Genomic DNA, 24,779 nt, shown 5'->3' with positions numbered 1-24,779 from the left:
TTTGCTTTTTACAGGCGAGACGGCACTCTGCATGGAGAGCGCTATATTATATTTATAATTTATAATTTATTTTCTGTATTATAATTATATTTATTAATGAATATATTTATATTTATTTAATTTAGCATACTTTCATTACAAATTTTCCAGTTGACTCTCAGTATAACGTTCAGTTCAGTACTATTCAGTTTTTTATCCAGTATCGATTTTAAAAGCTGTTGTTGATTAAATGGTTATCGGCAAGTAATATGCAACCTAGTTATCGTTATCTGTAAAATTCACAATCAGCAAATATTTAGAACATACAAAATGAATTGGCTTTAACCATGTCCACATGGGGATCCACACCTGCCAGTCTGTGTTTCTAAAACATATTCAGCAGTTATTTTCAGTTTTCCAGTCATTCTGCTGAACTAGCAGGATATTGATGGTGTGAAACGACAGTGAAACGTAGAGAAATGACAGTTTCAGTCATTAATTTATTTAGCAACAGAGCAGAGACTTTTTTTCCCCAAGCTCACCTGAGAAACTGACACTTCTGTCGCACTAGAGAAAAAACCAATAGCTTGGCAAAGGAAGGGACTATGTTGAGTAATATTTTAGCACTGACAGTCCGAGAGTACAGGGTTTTGGCTGTTTTTGTTTATCACATCGCTGTTGTATTTCTGTTTCTCTGACACGCTCACTCTGTGTGGAGCGGCTGTCTGATACAGCGTTAGCCTTTGTTAACATCACATATCCCAGCTCAGACTTGACACTGCATAACAAAACCGCTTGTCTCCTAATAAAATCAAGTGTGTTTGTGTGTTTATGTGTGTCTGAGAAAGACAGAAAGCATATTTGTGTAATTCATGGTACTCATAGTAAGAATATCACACTCGTCTGCTCTCATTGCCAGTTCCTGCTGCGGTTGATTACCAACTTGGAATTCTGTGTATGTGCCTCTCAGAGTGTGTGTGTGTGTGTGTGTGTGTGTGTGTGTGTGTGTGTGTGTGTGTGTGTGTGTGTGTGTGTTGCTGTGAATACACTGACACATTTGTGATCACACACTTTCCCTGACTCACACGTCAACAGCCAGCTCTACACTGTCACACAACCAAGAAGAAGATACAATTCTTCTGTAATTTATTCTCTATTATTTTCTTCACACAGTTTCATCACGTTATTGTCCTATTGTCTTGTTGTCCTGGTCTCCAAATAACTTCCTGACTTGCACTGAAAGTTTATCATGTGTTGTATTGCCCCTATGACATCCTTTATGGATCAGTGATACCTATAAAGCTCAGTAGTAATTAATATGAAATAAATTAGGGGTTCTTTAATGTTTTGTAGGTCGTTTTTAACTGCAAAATAAACACACTGGTCTCCTGCATGCAGATTTATTTCCTGAAAAATTATGAAAGATTTAGAATGATTGATGTTTGGATTAAATGCATTTCAATTAAAGTGAGTAATAATAACCATAATACAGATGCAGGGTTTTAGGTCTGAATTGGCCCTCTTTTAGTTTGATTGCTGGAACTATCTGCAAAAATCCAGTCGATAGTTTTTCCGTCTTCTGGTTTGAAATACTGGTCATGTGCTGTTTGGTTTTTACATGTAAGACTGTGTGCTGCATGGAGATGCAATATTATATTTATTATTTATCATTTATTTATTGTATGCATTAATTCATTTATTCGTGTTTATTTCCTTTTGCACATTTTCATGAATTGGTGGTGTTTTTTATTTTTGTAGTTAAGTTCAGTATTATTTCATGTTAAATGTGTTATCTTTGTGTTTGTTTGTCTTTTATCCATTTTTTATGATTTTTTATCCATCCATCAGTTGGTTAATCGGTTATTGATCTAACCTAGCTATCGGTATCAGTAAAATTAGATCTCTAATTTGATTAGTACATCCCTTTTCATCTCATCATCCCCACTGGGTCAAGTACATTACACCGAGCTTGTTTTTCAGATTTTTTTATGTTGAATAAAAGTCACTAGACAGCAAAAAAGTCCCTGAAGCGTCTTTGTTTTACCCTCATTAAGAAATGCTGATTCTATTAATATGTAAATTGAAATCTCACCCAACCTTTGCGCCCTATAGCCTGCATTTTGTGTATGAAAATTTATTTGTTAATTGTGTCTGACGGGGAAAACAGTGACCCGTCACACGTTCCATATTTTCTAACATATAACTTTGTAAGGTGTTTAATAAGGTTATAAGATTTATCATATTTCATATAAAAAAAAGTTGTCATCACCAGTTTCATTATGTTTGTTTCCAATCATTACAGTTCCATATACACTATGGATTTTCATTTTTATTATTTTGTGTATGATAAGCCTCATTGTCTCAGATTACCTCATCGTCTGTGTTGCTCTCTTTGAATTTATTGTTTTGGTAATTATGATTCTCATATTTCCTTCTGTGTTTTTGTTTTCTTTTTGTTGTGCCAGAAATTATTACTCTGGTATGATTGTGTCCAATCACAATAGTGACATCTAGTCGCATCCAGAAAAAAAAACTCCTGAGACGAGTGTAATATGAGCATAAGAGCATAATATGGTATATGATCGCATGTCCTGTATTTGAGTTTGAGCATTAAAGATGGTCACTGTTTGAAATGGCTCCCTATTCCCTATTGCACTGTTTACCTTTATTTTAGTTTCAACTGCTCGGTTTCATTAGATTTGCCTGTCTTGTGTTTAACTTCATTCCTGTGTGCATTTAAACACGTTTTTCTTTGTTTAGTTTAATTGCAACTCTTTTCCTTTTTACCTTTGCTAGGATGTGTGTAATCAGTAAATCCCTTGCAATCAGTAAATCTACTTGGATGATTAATTGAATTAATTAATGCTTAATTCAATTATTCAATTAATTTTGTATAAAACATTTAATAAAAGACATTAGAGCTTCACAGAACTGCAGATATAGATTTCGATCCCTAAAAAGAAAGCCAGACATGACAGAGGCAACAGTACTTCCCTGAGATGATCCACTGAGATGGTTCCACAATGGGAGGAAGTCGACCCAAGAGGGAATCTTCTGTGTGAGACCAGATTAGCTGATGCTTATAGTGGACCAAGTTTGCAGTCAGGTATAATAGTCTGCGGGACAGTGTACATGCAAGAGTGAGTTTTTGAGAGCAGGAATGTGTGTCTATTATTTGTGCCATCATTTAAACATGTTCATTCTATTTCATTCAGAAATAGAATAAACAGAAATAGACTTTTTATGAAAGAAAGAAATATTATTTACATGTGGATATAAACCTTGATGATGGTATCAGATAATTGAGTGCTATTGTATCTAGTTCAGATTGCATTAGGACGGTAGGGCAGTGCGGCTGAAAATGATTAGTAGAGCCTCTAGGTTGTTATCTGCTGCCTGTAGATAGATGAGTCCCATCAGCTTTTCTCTTTGATTGGATATTGCAGTGGACCAGTGCCATGGCTCAGTGCTTTGGATTTGCTGCTTTGTCCATGTAGGGGCAGAAAAGGCTGCCATTTATATCAGCTTTTAAGCAAATGTTTATATATTTCGTATTCACAATTTTATATATATATATATATATATATATATACACACACATAGATTTATTTGCTTACTTTATTAGTTGGACAGAAATCTTCCACCCGTTTCTCCTAAATATTTAGCTCAATAGAGTTAGAAACTACAATACAAGCTAACAGGAGCCCATTGGAGCAGGTTTCACACTAATTTCTTTTTTTTTTTTTTTTTGGAGAGAAGCTGCAGACAGGAATGTTAATTGAGCTGGCAGGTTGGGATAGTTAAAAAAATACCACCAAAATATATAAAAATATCATAAGATGGAGTGGAAAATGTGAGTGTATTGTGGTACTTGTTTTTTCACACAAAGGCTGGCTGTGATTTTTATACTTAACCTGGTTATGATGTTAGCTGTAATCTGTCAATCTCACACACAGGAAACAGCTACTGCTTTAAAAACAACAACAATAGAACGTCCAAATTTGCTCAAAATTTGCTGTTGTTGCCAAAATCTCAACTTCCTATTACAGAGTTGCACTAAAATTGACTGGGTAGCATACAGCATACGTCACGAGTGCCATTAGTCCTAATGCTTCACGCGTAGTTTCCTAATGTAAGCACATTTCCCAAATATGTATCCGAGTCTTGCACGGTGTGTTGGATTATTGTAATAGTCCAATTATCCCTGTACTAGGACATAAATTCTCCTGTAGGCTACAGCGTTGTGTGTGGCACTGTGGAATACCTCTGTCACCTTCTATGTATTTATAGTGTACATCACACTGAGTGGGACAGATGGTCTGGGATGATCCTATTAGCTCCATTAATGCACTCTGTGTATGTGGACCCACTGCTGCCCTTGTAGGTAATCATTCCCTCCAGAATTTCCACTCTAATTATCTTCCACGTTCCCTTTGGACTCTCTGAGTATATCTGTCCACATTTACACATCCAGAGTGAAATCAACAAGGAGTAGATCTGCTGCGAATTCAGGTAGGATTTTTTTTTTCTGCTAAGTTTTTGTACAGGCCATTAATTGTTTCAAATTTATACAAAAGTCAGTTCTAGCACACAAGGTTAAAGCTAGTTTGCTACTAAGCCGACGTGCTATAAAGTGAGTGGAGTCTTTTTTGGGATCAGTTTTCGCTAGTAGGGGTAAATAATAATTTGACCACAATGTGTCCGGAGTCTCAAACACTGAAGTAGAGACTCTGGAGTGTAGAGACAGTGAGTCACTATGGAACACAGAAAATTACCCCAGAACCCCATGTACATGTAATCTTGTTTAGATTTTTTTTTCTATAGCATCTTATTCCCTGCTTGTTTGCAATGTTGTCGTTGTTTTGAAGTACAAATGATGAATTACGCTGTGATTTTTCTTGTTTAATTGAACTCTCTGATCAGGCCATGTGTAAATAACTTTGGCTTTAATTAGAGCACTAAAACATAAACACACCATTACTCTTTTTGCTCTCTAAAGATTGGATGAAGCCATGAAACCATTTTCTGTTCGATTTTGTAGTGAAAACTGTGAGTCTAAGCTGAAGTCATTATCACCCGGAATAGTCAACATGGTTTCGGTGTAATGTGCTGATATCAAACTCGAAAATATGACACGCTCTAACTGTGTAATTTTGAGAACTGCATCATATAATGCAGCAGTTTGACGGCTTAAAATGCAAATAAATCTCATTTCGCATTCTGCCGTGATTCGGAGAGCGGTAACGATTTAATTGTTCGCATTTACATCGCCTTTTTCGACATTAACATGCCGTTTCACGCTGGGCCAATCTGGTACGTTTTATTACCTGCGCTAATTTGCGCACATCTCCATTACTCCCAAAATAGTGTCAGGAAGTTTAATGGGATTTCCAGGAAGGACAACTTGTGTAGGTTGTCTTGATGCTAATTGCAGTGTAATTATATGAATGGTAGTCATTACATATGCAGAAAAAAATGTTGCTGTAAATGTAAATGTTGCAAAGCTAGTATATATATTTCTTTAAACGTAAAAACAGTAGGATCCAATGCTCACTATGTTGGATCACTGTCTGTATGAGTAATATGTCTATATAATTGATTAAACCCAGCTGTCTGTTAGAATGAATGCTTGAACATATGGAGGTGACATTTAATAGAAAGTTAATAACAAAAAAGCATCAACTGTGCAGACATTGTAATATTTGCCTTGTTCTTTCTCCCTTTTCTCCCTTGATTGTGTTTAATGTTATTTTTGACTTGCAGTAATTAGCTGTCATTGTTGTCTTGAAAGCTGTCTGATGTTCTCCATGGTGGTGTGTTTATAACACAATAAACAATATAAGGCAATAAACATTGATTTAATTTCGTTGTGTTGAATGGTGCCCTTGTTTTAAATAGGAGTTAGGAGAAAAGTCATGTTCTGACTCCTTCCTCATGGAGCACTTCTTGGGTAGAAGAAGAGCCTCCCTTTGCTTTCAAAACAGCCTCAGTTCTTCATGGCATGGATTCCACAATATGTTGGAAATATTCCTTTTGAGACTGTGGTTCATGTTGATGTTGATACAATTGCATCACATTGCTGCATTTGTTCATGTTCATGAATTTCATATTCTACCACATCCCAAAGGTGTTCTTTTAAAAAGCCAGAAGTACACAGTACTTACGCTCGTGTTAATGAAACCAGTTTGAGGCGATTTTTGCTTTGTGACATTGTGTATGCTGGAAGTAGCCATTAAAGATAATTGTGGTCATTAAGACACAAATAGCAAAAATGTCTGGCATTTAAACGAAAGTTGAATGGTATTAAATGGACCCAAAGTGTACATTACTTCTCACAGCCTGGGCTGTTAACACAAGGCAGGTTGGGTCTATGGATTCATGTGATTTTCCCCAAATTCTGAATCTGTGTGTCTCAGCAGAAATCAGTAATTATCAGACCAGACTGTTTTCAGCTGTTGTGTATTAGTGAGTCTGTGCCCACTGCATTTTCAGATTTCTGTTCTTGGCTGACAGAGGTGGAACCTGGGGTTTTCTTCTGCTGTTTTAACATGCAGGTGCATCTCAGTAAATTAGAATATCATTAAAAAGTTGATTTATTTTAGTAATTCAATACAAAAAAATGAAACCCGTATATTATATAGGTTCATCACGCACAGACTGATATATTTCAAGTGTTTATTTCTTTTAATTTTGATAATTATGGCTTACAGCTAATAATAATAATAATAATAATAATAATAATAATAATAATAATATTGTGAAAAATATTGGAGACTTGCGGTGTTGCACTCTAATCAGCTAATTAAATCCAAACACCTGCAAAGGTTTCCTGAGCCTTTAAATTGTGTCTCAGTCTGGTTCAGGCTGAACAATCATGGGGGAAGACTGCTGACTTCACAGTTGTCCAGAAGACAATCATTGACAAGACAGTCAAAAGACACAAAAGGTCATCGCTGTTCACAGAGTGATGTATCCAAGCACATTAATGGAAATGCAGCCCATTTAAGAATTTGGGGAGATTCACAAAGAGTGGACTGCAGCTGAAGTCAGTGCTTCAAGAGCCATCATGCACAGACTTGTGTCAAACCACTCCTGAACCAGAGAAAACGTCAGAAGGGTCTTACCTGGTCAAAGGACAAAAAGGACTGGACCGTTGCTCAGTGGGCCAAAGTCGTCTTTTCAGATGGAAGGAAAGAAAATTTAGCATTTCATTAGGAAATCAAGGCCCCAGAGTCTGGAGAAAGAAAGCAGAGGCACAGAATCCAAGTTGTTTGAGGTCCAGAGTAAAGTTTGCACAGTCTGTGATGGTTTGGGGAGTCATGTCATCTGCTGGTGTTGGTCCCCTGTGTTTTATCAAGTCCAATGACTGCACAGCCGTCTACCAGGAAGTTTTAGAGCACTTCATGCTTCCCACTGCTGACCAGCTTTATGGAGATAGTGATTTAATTTCCCAGCAGGATTCTGAGAATCCTTTCTGCTCACCACGTGTGTATAGGGTGGTTAATCTGAGTTACTGGAGCTCTTCTGTTACCTTGAACCAGTCTGAAGAGTCTCTGTTGAACTGTCTCATCAGCAAGGCATTTTAATCTCTAAGACTATGGGATATACAACAAAGATATAACATATAAAGATAGGGCCATAATAATGGAGAGACAGACAAACACATAGATAGAAAAAAAGTAGACTATAAACAGGGCTTTCAGTTTGGTACACCTGTGTACCGAATGCAATCTTTTTTACGTGTGGAACTTAAAAAAATATGAAGTGGTGGACCTCAAGTTTGTTTTGTCTCTGCCTCGGACCCTGAGTGCATTTTATTATTATTAATTATTATTATTATTAAACTTGAAAAAATACAGAATAATGCCAGGGGTATACAAAGAAACTAGATTTAGCACAGTGTCACTGTGGCTCATTACTCCATACAGAGAATAAGATTTGTTTTGCGCATGCATGGAAACGCTAAAGAATCCATAGCGCTAGCATTAGCCGCTAAACAGCAAGTAGCTAGTGGCTAATGCCAGCGCTATGGATCTTTAACGTTTTGTGTCCAGCTTCAAGAATTTCTCTTGAAATGAGAAAATCCTGACAATTCCACATATCGAGGGAGTAAATGAATGAAGGATGGAATGAAGACATTTGTTAAAGTATACTGAAATAAGTAGAACAGTTACGTAGTACATATCTTTAGAAAATTAAATATTACATGCAAAACGCACACACGCGCGCACACACGCGCGCGCATGCGTTTACCCAAATGTGATTTAACAAATGCAAACTATTTAAATGAATTTTTCAATTTATTTCATTGTATTTAATCAATTAAATTTATGATTTATGCATGTCGTATGGTTTAGAGACAGTGGCAGTGACTAAATGACAGGAGGTGAAGCAGGAGGTGGCAGAGTTGAAGATGGCATGTAGCTGTAGAAGCAAATCAGGATGAGGTGGTGTGGGACCGCTCTCTCTCGATATAAACGACGGTGCTTGTGAACACTATGTCAGCTGCATGTCAAATTAACACGGCCCACAACCATAACTGATAGGGGTCACGAGAGACTGATGCTTACCGGCCAAGATCCGGTTACTGTAAGTCTTATGGACTTTAAATTACACCTCTAAGCATAGACGTCAAATAAACTGCTCCGTCAAAATTACTCAGTGAGCATCTTATTAATTAGAAAGAAATAGAATGCTTCCCATACATTCATTTTAATGACACAATTAGCAGAAATATAACGTATATGATTCCCCCCTGTTGGCTGAGTTCAATAAGTCAAAGTAGCTCAATAATGGCCTTTTGTTTCTTGTGCTGAATTGTTAAAATTAATACCTTTACACTGAGTAACAGTAATTTGGCTGAGTCTCCTCTCATGAGAAAGGTCTTTCTACTGTATTAGGCGCTAATGAATGCATGGCTCTATAAGCTCATAAGCGAGACTAAGAGCTCTGCTGACTTTCTCTCTCTCTCTTTCCCTCTTCCTTTGGACCAGGAGGGAATTTTCTCTGCACAATTCTCTTTTTGCCCAACATAATCATAGCCGGTTTTCTCCATGCATGCGTACACAATGAGGGAAAACAAACAACAACATTGTATCCATTCTCTGCAAGCGTGGTTTATTGTGGCTGTGTGTTCGTGTGCTTGCTTACACAAAGAAATCGCACAAAGAACCATACCGAAGTGCTCGCACACACACACACACACACACACACACACACACACGAGCGAATTGAGTTGGTCCATTGCTGGTTAGGACGGCTTTATTATCAAAAACATTATTCATGATAGTACCTGGATCCATCCGAATATGACAGAATGACAGAATTTTGGTTAAATCATTATTTCAAAGTGATAAAATAAATACAGAGAATTTTAATTCAGACCTTTTTTCCTGAGCCAACATAATATCAGACCATGTTTGGCAACTTACAGCTTTAAAAATGCACAGTGTCTCAATAGAATGAGCAGCATTTTACAATTTTACAAAAAGTGTTAATTTCTAAACCAGTGAGTTGCCATACTATTCTGGCTGGCGTAATATCAGATGCTTATTGCAACATGTACCAAAATTTTCAGTTAAAATGGTTTTTACTCGACTGCATGCTAATAACACAGTCCAACTATTCAATAAGGAAATTAATTTCTAACTACTTGTAGGTTTGGCAAAGTTCTTAATTGGCTTTAATTATAAATCATCTTAAATTAATATGCGTACATAGAGAATATAAGCAGTGAATTGATTTGGTCACAGCCTCTGGTTTGGAATAAAGAGAATAAAACAATTAATTCTTTTCATCTACGTATCTCGGTAAAGTACGATCAACACAACGTAAATATGTGAATACTTTTAAGTGATTGATCTTGATTACGACTCGCCCTCTGTTAAATCTCAATATCAAACACGGGGATTATGCCCTCCGCTCTCTAATTGTTACAACACTGGCGTCTCAGTAGGAGCGGGATTAGAATTTCTGCAGAATGGAGACGTGCCTCTCCACTAATTGTGTGTGTTTTTACCACTTTTGTGACACAGCTTGTTAGAAGCAAGAGAGACAGACACTTATTTCACTTGTTTAAACAATCAGGTAACAGACTAGCAGATGCTAGCTTGCTGGATGCTCTGTTAAATCATTTTTAACCGGAGGGAAACAGGGAAATGTGTCGGATGCATTTAATACCGAGAACCAAACATGTACTCTTTTCTCCAGAGCAAAGTGATATAATTCTGTACAAATGCAAAAAAAAGAAATAAACAGATTTTTTTAGAGGAAAAGAAATAACGCATTTTTACAGTTTTGCTCATGTAACCTAGACAGGGTGTTGCACTTCATAGGTGTAAGTGCCAATCTCATTTGTCTGTGTATCATGTGCCTTTCATGCACAAAGCGGGTTTGTAAGTCAGTAATGTTCAGCTTGTGCACATAGACAGTGTTTTACAGCATGTCATGCTCATAGACACTCACAAATATGTTTTGAAATCGAAATCAAATTGGTGATCAGTAATGCAGAAAATGCCATGTTCATTAATTGGAAACAATGCCAACGTCTTCATGTATGAAGTCCAGGTATGATTTGACATATATGATGTTTTTTCTATTCTATTCTATTCTATTCTATTCTATTCTATTCTATTCTATTCTATTCTATTCTATTCGACCTACAGTGCTGCTTATTTCTACTGGCTTAAATTTTAGTGATTTTGAACATTTTCTCAGACCACGTCACCTATAAAAAAATAAATGACACTCTCTAAGCACTGACTATTTAAATATTCATCTAATTCACTGAACATGAAGACACAATCTATTTTGTAATTTATTTTGGGTTGAGGTTTAAATTAAATCCATTTAAATCAAATTAACAGTTATATTTGCAGCACTAAGAGGCCCCCTGACCCAACATCAGGACCTCACTAATGCTCTTGTGGCTGAATGGAGAGAAATCCCAACAGCCAAAAGCCTGTTCTGAAAATCTGAAGGTTATTATAACAGAGTACATATGATTAAGATGGCCGGATGTCCACAAACTTTTGGCCATAGTGTATATTTTGGATCTATATTTCTAACAGGCCTTTTCCTTCTATTTAATGACTTGCCATGCTTGCAGAGCCGGCTAGAGGAGCTCAGTTATGTCAGAACCCTGAGGAATACTTATTAACACAAGGTTAGGCTTTGTTCACAAGTCTGAGCCTTAATCACATTAAAGCAGAGGTCCAATTAGAGGAAGAAGTGATAGGTCTGCATTAATAAAACTTGCATATCCACACACACACACACACACACACACACACACACACACACACACACACACACACACACACACCATCATGATAACATACATGACAGCAACAGGTTAATAGACACTCATACAGCCAAGACAGCAGGAGTGTTTTCTCAGGTTTTTCACTCATCTAAAACGACATTACTTATGCAGCTAATGCAGATTTGCGGCGAGTGGCACTTATTACTGCTAAAAACTGAAGAATTTGCTTCTCTGCTGAACTTTTCACTTTAGAGAGCTTAAATGGTATACCTAAAAGTGTAGCTAATAGCACATCCGTTCCTAAATTAAAATGCTGAGTGCCTGCCTCTGCCTTTTATGTTGAATGCTGTTTTCTTGTTATTTTTTTACTTTTTTGGTTATAAATATGGCGTGTTGGTATGCAAATCAGACTAGCCATTATCTTGGTGTATAGTTTATTAGTTGATACTCTGTGAAAAGAGAGAGAGAGAGAGAGAGAGAGAGAGAGAGAGAGAGAGAGAGAGAGAGAGACTTTCTACTATGACAATGACAATGCCATCACTATTAATGAAATTACTGTTACTGTTGCGATGCGATGTTTCCTGTAGTGTATGTTTATGTTAAATTTATATCCAATTAGGATATAAATTATATGTGTTGCCAAGGTCAAAGAAATCTGCCTTGAGGGTTTTGAAATCAACAGTGTGGACGCCTTTAGATTCTAATATACGACAACTGTCACTTTAACCATTCAGATTGCGATTCGCTGATCCGAGGCCATCGTTATCTTTCCTGTAGAATTTGCACAAAAAAACACAATTTTCCTACATTTTAAAATCCCCAGGAAAATTGCAATTCCCTCGGATGGTTTCAGTGGACTCAAAGGTTGGGTTTCTTGCTTTAGTAATGACATTCATTCTCACTGTATGAGATTCCTGTCTGTGATGCAGCACTCTGTTAGACAGTGTTTTTGTATTGTATTGATGGTTTATTTAGTCGTGGTGTCATAATGGTGGTAATAATAGGTGGATAAACTCAGGTATGACACCAGTGAACGTCTAGATTACGTTTAGTATTGTTATTGTTAATCCTTACTAGTGACTTGGTTTTCTTATGGCATTTCTCAGTATTTGACTGCATACAGGCGTGCCAATTAAACCACTAGATGGAAGAGAATTTAACCAAGAGAGAGTGATGCGAATAATTTGTTCTATCGGAATAATGTAGATTTTTTTTTCTGCGCTGGGGGATGCTGATGTTCAAAAGTGCTATGAAAAAAGACACTTTCGTTCTGTGTTTTTATTTTCATATGAATACAACTCCACAATACAGCTTGAAACGTAGAGTTACTAAATATAAAAGTTTCTTCGTACTTTCTCTGTCAGACCTTTATTACCATGCAGTAAATATGTCACTTATTCACATCACTGGGAAAAGGAATTTTCAGTTTAATAAGAATTATTTACTTTGTGGTCAACTGAATTCTTGAACCTGATTGGTCAGAAGGTGTGCATTATTTCTGTAGAATCTGTACAGTGGTGAGTCTACATCATTTAAAATGAATGATAAACACAATACAAACAATGATCTTTAACAACAAAGGCATATAACTGTTGATGTGGTTATGTTTTTGTGAGGAAATGTTTGTTTAATATTTTGAAGTAGTTTCAGGTATTATTAACTTTGACATTGACATTGATAGCATTCAAATTAAGTCTTTAGATCAGGAGTTTACATTGTCCACTTTTGCTGTAAGTGTAAAAGATGTGTTTAAGAGAGAGAGAGAAAGAGAGAGAGAGACAGAGAGAGAGAGAGAGAGAGAGAGAGATTCCGCATTTATAATACCACTTTTCTATATAACAGAACAGTAAATAATTATTATTCACTTTGGGAATCTCTAGAAGCAAATTTTATTTCTTTACATTGAACTTCTGTTCTCCAAACTATTACATAGTCCGAGAGATAACTAGTGACATCTGCTATATGTTTCAGACTGAGTTTAAAACCCAAATGAGAAGATTTTTATCCATAATTTCACAATACATCGTTGTAGGATACATGCTTCAGGTTTGACATCAGAATTTCACCTTAAATACAGACCAGAAAATGAAAGGGCTAAAGTAGTGTCTATTGAGAGTCTCATTAACTAATCGCAAACTGTTCAATTATCTGTGACTGTCGCAGTAGAAAATACATTAACAAAGTAAAAGCGAGCGAGTCTACTACTATTACTAATGCACATAAAACTGCCTCACAATGCATCCTTTAATAGTTTTCTCATGGGATTAAAATAATTGATATGCCTGCATATTTACTCTAATTTAAAAAAAGTAGGTTGAGATGACCAAACTGTTAACTTAGACTACACTCTTCAGAAATATGAAAAATAAATCAAGACAGCATTAAAATTGGCCTAATGCATGAAACTCATCTTTTAAAAATCACACAAAGTCTAAGAGAAGTCTTTTCATTTTCAGTTACACATTGCATCACAAGTTATTCAGAAATGTCTCTAAGTTATTAAATAACTACTAAGTAAAACGTGATGAAAGTAATGAATGTGAATATGAACACACTTTCAGGTCCTGGCAGGTTTTTGTGTGTATTTGTTTATCTCTAGTCTTTAAATCTTTGCACCAGGTTTCTGTCTCTTTGATGGGCGCCCGGTGCTTTTCATACATTACATTTTAAGCCTTGTTATCTGGCTTTTCCCATGTTTATAAGCAGTGTAGGGATAATAAACATCAAAAGTACGTATCTATTTACCAACTTAAAAAAAAAAAAAACAGGCTTTCGTGCCCAGGCCTTTGAATGTATGCTATTAAAATTCTTGACGTGAAGATTAGACGATTTTCCGAGCGTCTTTGTGGATGGCAGAAAAGAAGGAAGAAGAAGGTAGAAAGAAGAAGCGTGCGTCAGATAAAACACTTCACTGAAACCATCGTGACACTAACAGGACGAAAATTTTACAGTCACAAGTGTATCTCAGACACCTGAAGAAAATGGCTAGCCTTAATATTTGTACAGTATTTTCTGCATGGTAAAATATATGAACACCTCACCAGGGGTCACAGAGAGAGTTAGGTTACGTGTGGTAGTGAAGAGTCGATGCTGAAATCAGGTACTCTTGGTGGGTTGTGTGGGTTGGAGTGGGAGAAAACAGAGGCGTGTCTCCTACTTACTTTAAATTTAAGACAATTATTCATGCGTTTTATTGCTTTTATGGAGAAACAGCGTTCTCCTGTGACTCCAGTGCCACTGTTTTTTTTATTTGAAGGCACAACATCTTAATTGGAGACACTGCATACTGTATATCCAGGGCTGAATTTTAGGATGAATAAAATAATGAACTCTATAAAATAAGCTGTACAGTAAGTAAAGTGTTTGGTCAGCTTGTGCATCAAACTATTGCTATGATTTCCTTACAATACACAGCAATTCATTCAGTAAAAAAAAGGTAAACATGAGCATTAGGTTAAGTCAGCAAATCAAAATTGTCATGTACAATGAGTAAATACAGTATTTACATCCAACCCAAGAATTAACCTGTACTAGTTCAAGACAAAATAAAAACAAGCCTGCAGTGATGAATATGATAGTTAGACCGAGGACTAGGGAACCAACCCCAGCCATTAGGGTTACACAAGCCTTAGTGCCGGTCCCAAGCCCGGATAAACGGGGAGGGTTGCGTTAGGAAGGGCATCCAGCGTAAAAGCATGCCAAATCAAACATGCGGATGATCCGCTGTGGCGACCCCTAATGACGAGAAGCCGAAAGAACGTTTTTAGACCGAGGACTATTTATGCAGTGATACACTGCTAACAAACTAGACTCCTGTAAATTTCTTGTCATTTATGTTTGTTTTTTTATGCCGTTGTTCATCTTTATGCAAACATCTCAGGTAACGGCTGCTGTATGAACTCAGTGCAGGCAGACTAAAGGGTATTGATGGACTCATTATTTAACATTATATTCAAACTCTTTTTCAAATTTGCTTTGTTCTTTTTACACCATATGATCATAGTTTCACACATTTCTAGTTACTCTGATCAGTTTGCTGTGTATTTACTCAGTGGTAATGGTCTACTTATCATCTACCCATTACATTACTGTTTAGAGTAATGTGTATACTGGACAGGACTCATTAAAGTACACAATATAGCAAATGCTCATATGTTTGGGGTAAATAAAACACAACGTGAAAAAAAGAAAAAAAAAATAATGGGGAAAAAAAAAAAAAAAAGCTTTCTTTTTACAAGCAAATAAAAGACAGAGAAGAGAAAATAGTCCATATTTCCAGTTTAAATAACTTCTTTTTTTTATGTCTGTAGTCCAGCTATGCTTAAACAATATATCTAATAGAAGTAAAAATGCATTGTGAGTTTATTCATTTACATTTATTATTTCAATAGCAGTGTCTTTATGATGAATTATGCAAAAATATATCGTTTTTCAATGTACAATATATCAAGCAACAGATTCACAGAGAGATGCAATTGCAGTTTAGATTCTTTACTGGAACTGGAAGACGAATCCAAAAATCTGGATCAGAAACAGAAAAGAGTCCAGGCAATCAGGAAAAGGCTTTATAAGAGAAAATAATGTTTGAAAGGTTTTGAAGGTAGGACTGAAAATCTGGAAGATTAGAAAAATAAAACAGGATAGCAATTTTAAAATACAAAAAACTTGAGTCAGATAGTCAGGTAAGCCCACACTGAATGTTACTTTGCAACGAGTCATTGTGAGAGTCTGTGTTTATATAGGGTGTGTGTGTGTGTGTGTGTGTGTGTGTGTGTGTGTGTGTGTGTGTGTGTGAGAGAGAGAGAGAGAGAGAGAGAGAGAGAGAGAGAGAGAGAGAGAGAGAGAGAGAGAGAGAGAGAGAGAGATTGGAAACACCTGCATGAGGTGAATGAATTTAGGTGAATGTCTATGCTTATGGAGTGAGATGTTGGGGATTGCGTTTTATGGGAAGTGGTAGCTCAGTGGTTAAAGCTCTGGGTTATTGACGATAGATTAGAGGTTCAAACCCCTCTGTCGCCAAGCTGCCACTCTTCAGCTCTTAACCCTCTGTGATCATGGCTGACCCTGCGCTCTGCCTCATAACATCACTGGGATATGTAAAGAAAGAATTTCACCCCGCTGTTATGTACATGTGACAAGAAAACAAGCAATTTTAGCTACGTTGTAGTCCACGCCAGCCATGTAGAACACTGTGTATTCTAGGAAGTAGAGTTTCTTTTGCATTGACACCTATATGACCTTTAAGCAGTTCATACTAATTACTGTGTAACTATGTTTCTCTTGGACGTCCTCCAATTTTTGCGCAGTTCATTTTTTTAGCCTCTTCTTTGTACCGGAGTCACACTATATATCATATGTATAGTAGAAGTCATATAGCTTGAGCAGGTAATCTCCTTCTGTGCGACTGGTTTGGAGGGTTTGTTTTTTTTCTTTCCTTTCTTTCCACTGATGGTCAGACTGGTGTTAAGTCATTACCTGAGCATTAGATAAATGAGTGTTGAGGGCTGAACTCTGTGGGTATTGATTGCTATGGCCAGGGCTGTGAACATGCCACTGAACAGCTATCGGTGTGTTTCAGAAAGCAGATCTGTTAACTTTTACACATTGAAACAAGTCGAGTGGCTGAGAAATCAGTGTGTGAACAGGTTTTAAAATAGACTGTGCTGTGGAATTATTTTAAATTCTGCAATCAGACTCCGACTCCAAATAACACATATATTTAGAACTGCCTGCATCGTTGCCGTTTCTGACGTGGCTCTATCTCCTGACAAATCAAAGTCATATTACATGCTTCTTCTCTCTGTAAAAAAATCCCCTTGTAATTGTTTAGTCGCATTCAAAATAATCTGACATTTAATTAAATCTATAAGCAACATGCTCTGGTAGCTCATGTTTAAGTGATTAGAGACTTTTCTCTTGACAAGATGGATTCACCAAGGGTATGTCTGATCCATAACATGGACAAGCATTTAAGAGATGAGGTAAAAGGATCAGGCAAGGGCGAAAAAAATCCCGAAGGGAAAAAAGACTAGAAGCCGACAGAGAAGTGGGTGGATAGAGAGAACAAATGCAGGAAAACTGATAGGGAAGAAACACCTGCTCTGAATTGGATATGCCCTGTGCTTTAAATTAGTCTTTATTTCACTCATGAGTACCCATGTTTAGACCTTATAGATCGTTGTTGATCATCCAGGCAGCACCGAGTTGATGGAGTCCTGCAAGAAACGCCTGTATACCTAAATCCTTTGCCTGTGACTGTTTGGTTTTAATTTTTATTCTGTTTTATATATTATAGTGTGGCACTGTGCATAATTTCAGGATTAATGTTTTTGATCCTGTTCTATGGTTTTTGCTTGCATGGAGTTTCACTACATCTTCTGTCTGAGTTCGCATGGTTTTCTATGACACTGTTTAAATTGGAATATTTCAAGATAAAAACAAATGATATTATGAGAAAGAGGTCGCAATATTGTGAATACAAAACGGTACATTTCAGAGCAACATTGGGACAGTGAGTATGACAGTGAGTCACTTTCAAGTCCATGGATGGTTAAGTCCGGGTGTCATACAAACAGAGTGTGTAGTACCACAGGAGACAGTGAAAATAAAAAGGATTGATTCGGAGGAAGTGGAACTTCAGTGCTCTTGAGTCCCCTGTGCATTATGTCAGATTGATTTGTTTAATAAACTTATGGTGTGTCTATAATGCTGAACTGAGTGCACCGTAGTTACAGCTGCTGTACCACACATGTGACGAAGGATAGGTTTGAATCTGGCCACTGCCTGCAAATAAATTATTTAAAAACAATAAGGACATTTTCCTCATTGTTTGTGTTACTTTCTTTTGAATAAACCCAATTTCTTGCACAGTATTTACATAATTCGAACACTAATTAAAAAAATATTAAAAATATCTTCACAAATCCTCCATGTTTCTCATTTTAGGACACATACTTTGCTCTGATTTGTACCATTTTGTTATTGTGTTCCGGAAAATAATTTTCAAAAAATTATCGTCAAGTCATGTTTTTTTATATAGCATTTTTCACATCGGACATTATCTCAAAGTTATGAAACCAGGAGCTACTGAGATACTTGTAAAATAGCTCAACATTTGAGATCATCACAGATCCAACACAAGCTTCTCCATGCCAAAGCCTTTAAACACTCAAAGAGGTCCAATGTCCAAACTCTACATAAAGTGAAATTCAAATGGCGCTGGTACGTCTCTAGATGGTTTGGGTTGTTTGCGGGGGTCGGCATCTACTTCTTTAAAGGTCCACAATCTCCATGAGGTGGGACATGACTGGAGCTGGCCAAACCTCAGGATGCCTCGGGATGGGTAGAGAAAGAGAAGCAGTGGAGAGAAATTAGCGTAGCTGCTGTTCATGATATTAACAGCACAAGTTGATAATGTGCATGTGTTTAGATGTAATGGAGCACAAGGTTATGATGTGATGTGTGTTATGTGTCGGACTCGCTAAAAATATACGTCTTTAATCTGCACTTAAACTGGGAGAGTGTGTTTGAGCCCTGAACACTGTCAGGACGACTATTCCAAAGTTTAGGAGCTAAATGTGAAAATGTTCTACCATCTTTAGTGGACTTTGCTATTCTAGGAACTACTAGAAGTCCAGAGTATCGGGATCTCAAGGAGCGTGAAGGTTTGTAGCGTGTTAGAAGACTGGATAGATACATGGGAGCCAAACCATTTAGGGCGTTATAGGTAAGTAGTTTGTAGTTAATTTGTCGAGTCACCAGTGTAGGAATGATAAGATTGTGGTTACATGGTAATATTTTTCTCGACCTTGTCAGAACTCTGGCTGCTGCAATCTCGACAAACAGAAGCTTGTTTATTATAATGTAAATATTATATTTACAATATTCTACAATTGTATTTTTTTACAGTAACCATCAAAGTTCTCCTCGGTTTCTTCTGGTTTGCTCTCACCACTGTAAAATATGCAGTTAGGCTCATTGTCTATGGTAGATTGCCCTAGGTGTGAATGACTGTGTGTGTGTGTGTGTGTGTGTGTGTGTGTGTGTGTGTGTGTGTGTGTGTGTGTGTGTGTGTGTGTGTGTGTGTGTGTGTGTGTGTGTGTGTGTGTGTGTGTGTGTCCTATTGCCTAATGTTCCGGACACATTTTAACCCTGACTGAAGGTGAATGAAAAAATAGTAGCTACCAGTCAAGCCTGAAATCATAATCATAAGCAGCACAGCCATAAACACACACACACACACACACACACACACACACACACACACACACACACACACACACACACACACACACACACACACACACACAATTATTTTGTGAATATCTAAAAAAATGAAATATAACATAACTAAATGTTCTCTAACTAAGTAGATAAGTAATGAGAAATTGTGAGATTTGTCACATTCTATATAGTGTAGATTCTTAGTTGACATAACTATTCTTTCGCTTGATGAATCTTTATTTGTTTGAGTTTGAAAACAGAAATTGTTTTTCCCAACAATCCTTTCAATTTATAGTTCTTTACTGATTTGTCTCCTCTACAGTATATACTGTACATTGTGTGTATATTCACTATATAGACAATAGTATTGGTACACCTGGCATTTCCAGCCATTTCATTCTGTTACTACACACCTGAAGGCACACATGTGTACAGCATGTGTTTGTATAGGATTTTGAAACATTGGAAAACCAACTACAAGATTCAAACCTGCTCCAGCATGACAATGCCCCTGTGCTCAAAGCGAGCAGTTTACGTGGTTTGGATTTTAAGATCTTGATTGGCCTACTGTAGAGCTCTGACCTTAACCTTATTGAACACTTTTGGGTTGAATTGGAAAGCTGACTGCACTCCAGGCCTCCTCATCTACATCAGTACCTGACTTTACCTGGGATGTTCAAAAGCAGATATGAATTTTATGGTCTTATGGTATAAAAACAGTGCCTGTCAAAAAAATGCCTGCTTGGTTAAATAATATATAAATAGAATAAATCAAACTAATGCAATACACTTTTTTATTATATTGATTAAATTAAGTAATTATATTGGCACAAAATAAATTAATTAAATACAATAATAAAAAAAAAAGTTAACATTTGTTTGACCCAATTTGGGTAATGCAGATGTGTATGTAAGTGTGTGTGTGTGTGTGTGTGTCCGTCCGTCCGTCCGCCCGCCCGCCCGTCCGTCCGTCCGTCCGCCCGCCCGCCCGCCCGCCCGTCCGTCCGTCCGTCCGTCCGTCTGTCTATCTATCTATCTATCTATCTATCTATCTATCTATCTATCTATCTATCTATCTATCTATGCATATGTGTGTGTGTGTGTGTGTGTGTGTGTGTGTGTGTGTGTGTGTGTGTGTGTGTGTTTGTGTGTGTGTGTGTGTGTGTTTGTGTGTGTGTGTGTGTGTGTGTGTGCACGTGTGTGTGTGTGTTCTGTGTGTTTGATCATTATAGCATTATAGTATTTTTGTGGAATCAAGACTGTCAGCTTAAAGCTCAGTTTGATTGTTTGCTCTCCAGGTTCATTTGAGAATGATGTGGATCTGTTTATACTGTATTTTAGTGTGTGTAGAGAACAAGTGTCATCAGAGTTGGGAGCCATGTGCAGATCATTAGGTTTAGTCGTACTGAATGAGCGTGTAGTTCTACTGAGAAGGTAAAATATGGATTTCTCAAACAGGAAAACCCTGAGAGCTAATGCAAGCTCTGATTGGAAGAGGAAATTAGCTGTGGTAATAAATTAGCCTGTGTGCAACATCATCTGGCTTAGACACACACACACACACACACACACACACACACACACACACACACACACACACACACACACACACACACACACACACACACACACACATAAACACACACACACACACACATAAACACACACACCAAAGAAAAGGAAAAAAATTATCCACAAATTAAAATTTTTACATATTGCCGATGTCTGCAGTCAGTTGTACACTTCAAAACTGAACGCAAAAATGACACCATGCTGTGATTCACTTGAAGCATGGAAATGTTTTGATTGTGTAGTTTAACATTAAAATAATCAGATTACTTTGTGGGCTTCTAACAAACCAGTGAAAGAGCTTCTATGTATTCCATTGTCTTGTCAGGGTTATTACTGATAATCAGCAGTTCCTTGTGTGCAACTCCGTACGACTGCATCAATCCTAAGATTCAAAATTAATTCAGAGATTTTGAGATGTACTGTGGTACCAGACTGACTTAGATTTTAGACATTTGCCTCTGTGTGCTAAAGGCAGGAACACAATGACACTAAACCAGCGTAAATCTTTAAAATATAAGCAAATTGCTTGATCACACATACCTGATGTGTAATTAGGAAGCCTTTTACTACCTGTTTAAAAAAATATAATATAATATTTTGGGTTTGATTGTTATTTTTTTTCTAAAACAAGGGGAATTAGGATGAAGTTGGCAAACTGCACAGAGGCAACTGTGCTGATAGATGATCATTGGCTGCGTGGTAATGATTATGGAAATTACCAGCTCTCTTATCTTATATTATTACACAACTCATACAGTGGGTACGGAAAGTATTCAGACCCCCTTAAATTTTTCACTCTTTGTTATATTGCAGCCATTTGCTAAAATAATTTAAGTTCATTCTTCTTCCTCATGAATGTACACACAGCTCCCCATATTGACAGAAAAACACAAAATTGTTGACATTGTTGCAGATTTAATAAAAAAGAAAAACTGAAAAAACACATGGTCCTAAGTATTCAGACCCTTTGCTGTGACACTCATATATTTAACTCAGGTGCCTTCCATTTCTTCTGATCATCCTTGAGATGGTTCTACACCTTCATTTGAGTCCAGCTGTGTTTGATTATACTGATTGGACTTGATTAGGAAAGCCACACACCTGTCTATATAAGACCTTCCAGATCACAATGCATGTCAGAGCAAATGAGAATCATGAGGTCAAAGGAACTGCCTGAAGAGCTCAGAGACAGAATTGTGGCAAGGCACAGATCTGGCCAAGGTTACAAAAAGATTTCTGCTGCACTTAAGGTTCCTAAAAGGACAGTGGCCTCCATAATCCTCAAATGGAAGACGTTTGGGACGACCAGAACCCTTCCTAAAGCTGGCCGTCCGGCCAAACTGAGCTATCGGGGGAGAAGAGCCTTGGTGAGAGAGGTAAAGAAGAACCCAAAGATCACTGTGGCTGAGCTCCAGAGATGCAGTCAGGAGATGGGAGAAATGTGTAGAAAGTCAACCATCACTGCAGCCCTCCACCAGTCGGGGGGCTTTATGGCAGAGTGGCCCGACGGAAGCCTCTCCTTAGTGTAAGACACATGAAAGCCCGCATGGAGTTTGCTAAAAAACACCTGAAGGACTCCAAGATGGTGAGAAATAAGATTCTCTGGTCTGATGAGACCAAAATAGAACTTTTTGGCCTTAATTCTAAGCGGTATGTGTGGAGAAAACCAGGCACTGCTCATCACCTGTCCAATACAGTCCCAACAGTGAAGCATGGTGGTGGCAGCATCATGCTGTGGGGGTGTTTTTCAGCTGCAGGGACAGGACGACTGGTTGCAATCGAGGGAAAGATGAATGCGGCCAAGTACAGGGATATCCTGGACAAAAACCTTCTCCAGAGTGCTCTGGACCTCAGACTGGGCCGAAGGTTTACCTTCCAACAAGACAATGACCCTAAGCACACAGCTAAAATAACGAAGGAGTGGCTTCACAACAACTCCGTGACTGTTCTTGAATGGCCCAGCCAGAGCCCTGACTTAAACCCAATTGAGCATCTCTGCAGAGACCTAAAAATGGCTGTCCACCAACGTTTACCATCCAACCTGACAGAACTGGAGAGGACCTGCAAGGAGGAATGGCAGAGGATCCCCAAATCCAGGTGTGAAAGACTTGTTGCATCTTTCCCAAAAAGACTCCTGGCTGTATTAGATCAAAAGGGGGCTTCTACAAAATACTGAGCAAAGGGTCTGAATACTTAGGACCATGTGATATTTCAGTTTTTCTTTTTTAATAAATCTGCAACAATGTCAACAATTCTGTGTTTTTCTGTCAGTATGGGGTGCTGTGTGTACATTCATGAGGAAGAAGAATAAACCTAAATGATTTTAGCAAATGGCTGCAATATAACAAAGAGTGAAAAATTTAAGGGGGTCTGAATACTTTCCGTACCCACTGTATTTGGTGGAACACCTCCAGTTAAGTTAAGAAGAGCTTGCATACCTGCATGCTGATTTATTCCTTGTGAAACATAAGTGCTTGTGGTTGCTGAGTGGAGTACAGGTGAGAAGTTACAGCATTATAGCTTAGAGCAGGGTTTTAAAAACCTTCATTGCTTTCGAATTAACTGTTTATTTTGGAAATTGTTCATCATCTGATGATGTTATAAAAAGTAACTGAGATGTATATGCTAAAGATCATTAGCACAATAGGAACAGCTCTAGAATTACATATCAAGACACATTATGACATGGCAGCTCTTTTGCTTCGTGAGCTTTATGTATTCTTTGGATCGATTCAATGTTCTTATAGGACAATATGACTGACATGGGTCCATACATTTCCACACATGGAGCTTTAATCAAAAGAAACAAACTGGACCACTAAAAAGGTGTAAATGTCATGTCATGTCATGTCATTTTCTCCCGCCTATCCGTAATTCGGGTCACGGGGGCAGCAGTCTAAGCAGACCTCCGCCTTCGACTGCTGCCCAATCCTCACAGCACCGTCCCTTACGGTCCCTCCTGCAGGTGGTGAGCCCACGGGAAGGAAGGTGTAAATGCAAACCAATAAATTGTGCAGAAGGTGTATATCAGGAGTGAAAAGATTTGTATAGAACACATCTATCAAGTGTTTCTTCCTATACTCTTTTTTATTTTTTTTTGCTTTGCCCTTTGGGAAAACCATTGCATACTTTGTATAATTTTAAAATAAATGAGTTTTATTTGTAGAGGAGCATCCTCACATGTCTAGAAACTAGGGCTGCATGATTTAGGGAAAATGTCCCCAAAGTGGATTATTGTGGTCAATATTAATAATAAATGGTATCACTAATTGGTTATGAAGGAAATTACACACAGATTATTGATTATGCTGAAATGTATATTTGTAAAACTATAAAAAAAAAATATTTACTATATGAAATAACATTTGCCATAATGTAAAAATCTTTTCTCAAAGGTACAGCTGAATTAAATAAAACAATAAATAAAAACATATTTCCACAGAAATAAGATATTTGAAAAATGTTATCGAAACAATCGGATTACATTACATACTTCAATTGAGTCAATTTTGCAATCATTATTATTAAATGTGTTTAAGCTTTTTTTATGGGAGATTGGTAATGATTTGTATAGTGTGGGAGTGGTGCATTGCGGTGGGAGGGCGGAGCCATGGGGGGTTACCGCGAGTGGTTGTGTGTCCAGATGTGCACGAGGAAAAGTTAAGTGGCGAGTTAAGCAGCTAAACTGACTATTTGGTAGTTTTTTGTTTTGTTAGCAGCACGGAAAATCTGCAAACTGTTC

At 37.4% G+C, this 24,779-nt stretch overlaps 1 protein-coding gene across 6 annotated transcripts in view; it reads left to right on the top strand.

Moving 5' to 3' along the window:
• shank3a (SH3 and multiple ankyrin repeat domains 3a) overlaps positions 1 to 24,779 on the top strand; it is a 272,211-nt gene that overhangs the window by 30,255 nt on the left and 217,177 nt on the right. The gene's annotated exons all lie outside the window — the stretch shown is intronic.

The sequence above is a fragment of the Silurus aristotelis genome (genome assembly GCF_946808225.1).
Source record: "Silurus aristotelis genome assembly, chromosome: 10".
NCBI lineage: Eukaryota > Metazoa > Chordata > Actinopteri > Siluriformes > Siluridae > Silurus > Silurus aristotelis.
The sequence above is the reverse complement of the archived record's forward strand: the minus strand, read 5'-3'. Positions and strand labels throughout refer to the sequence as shown.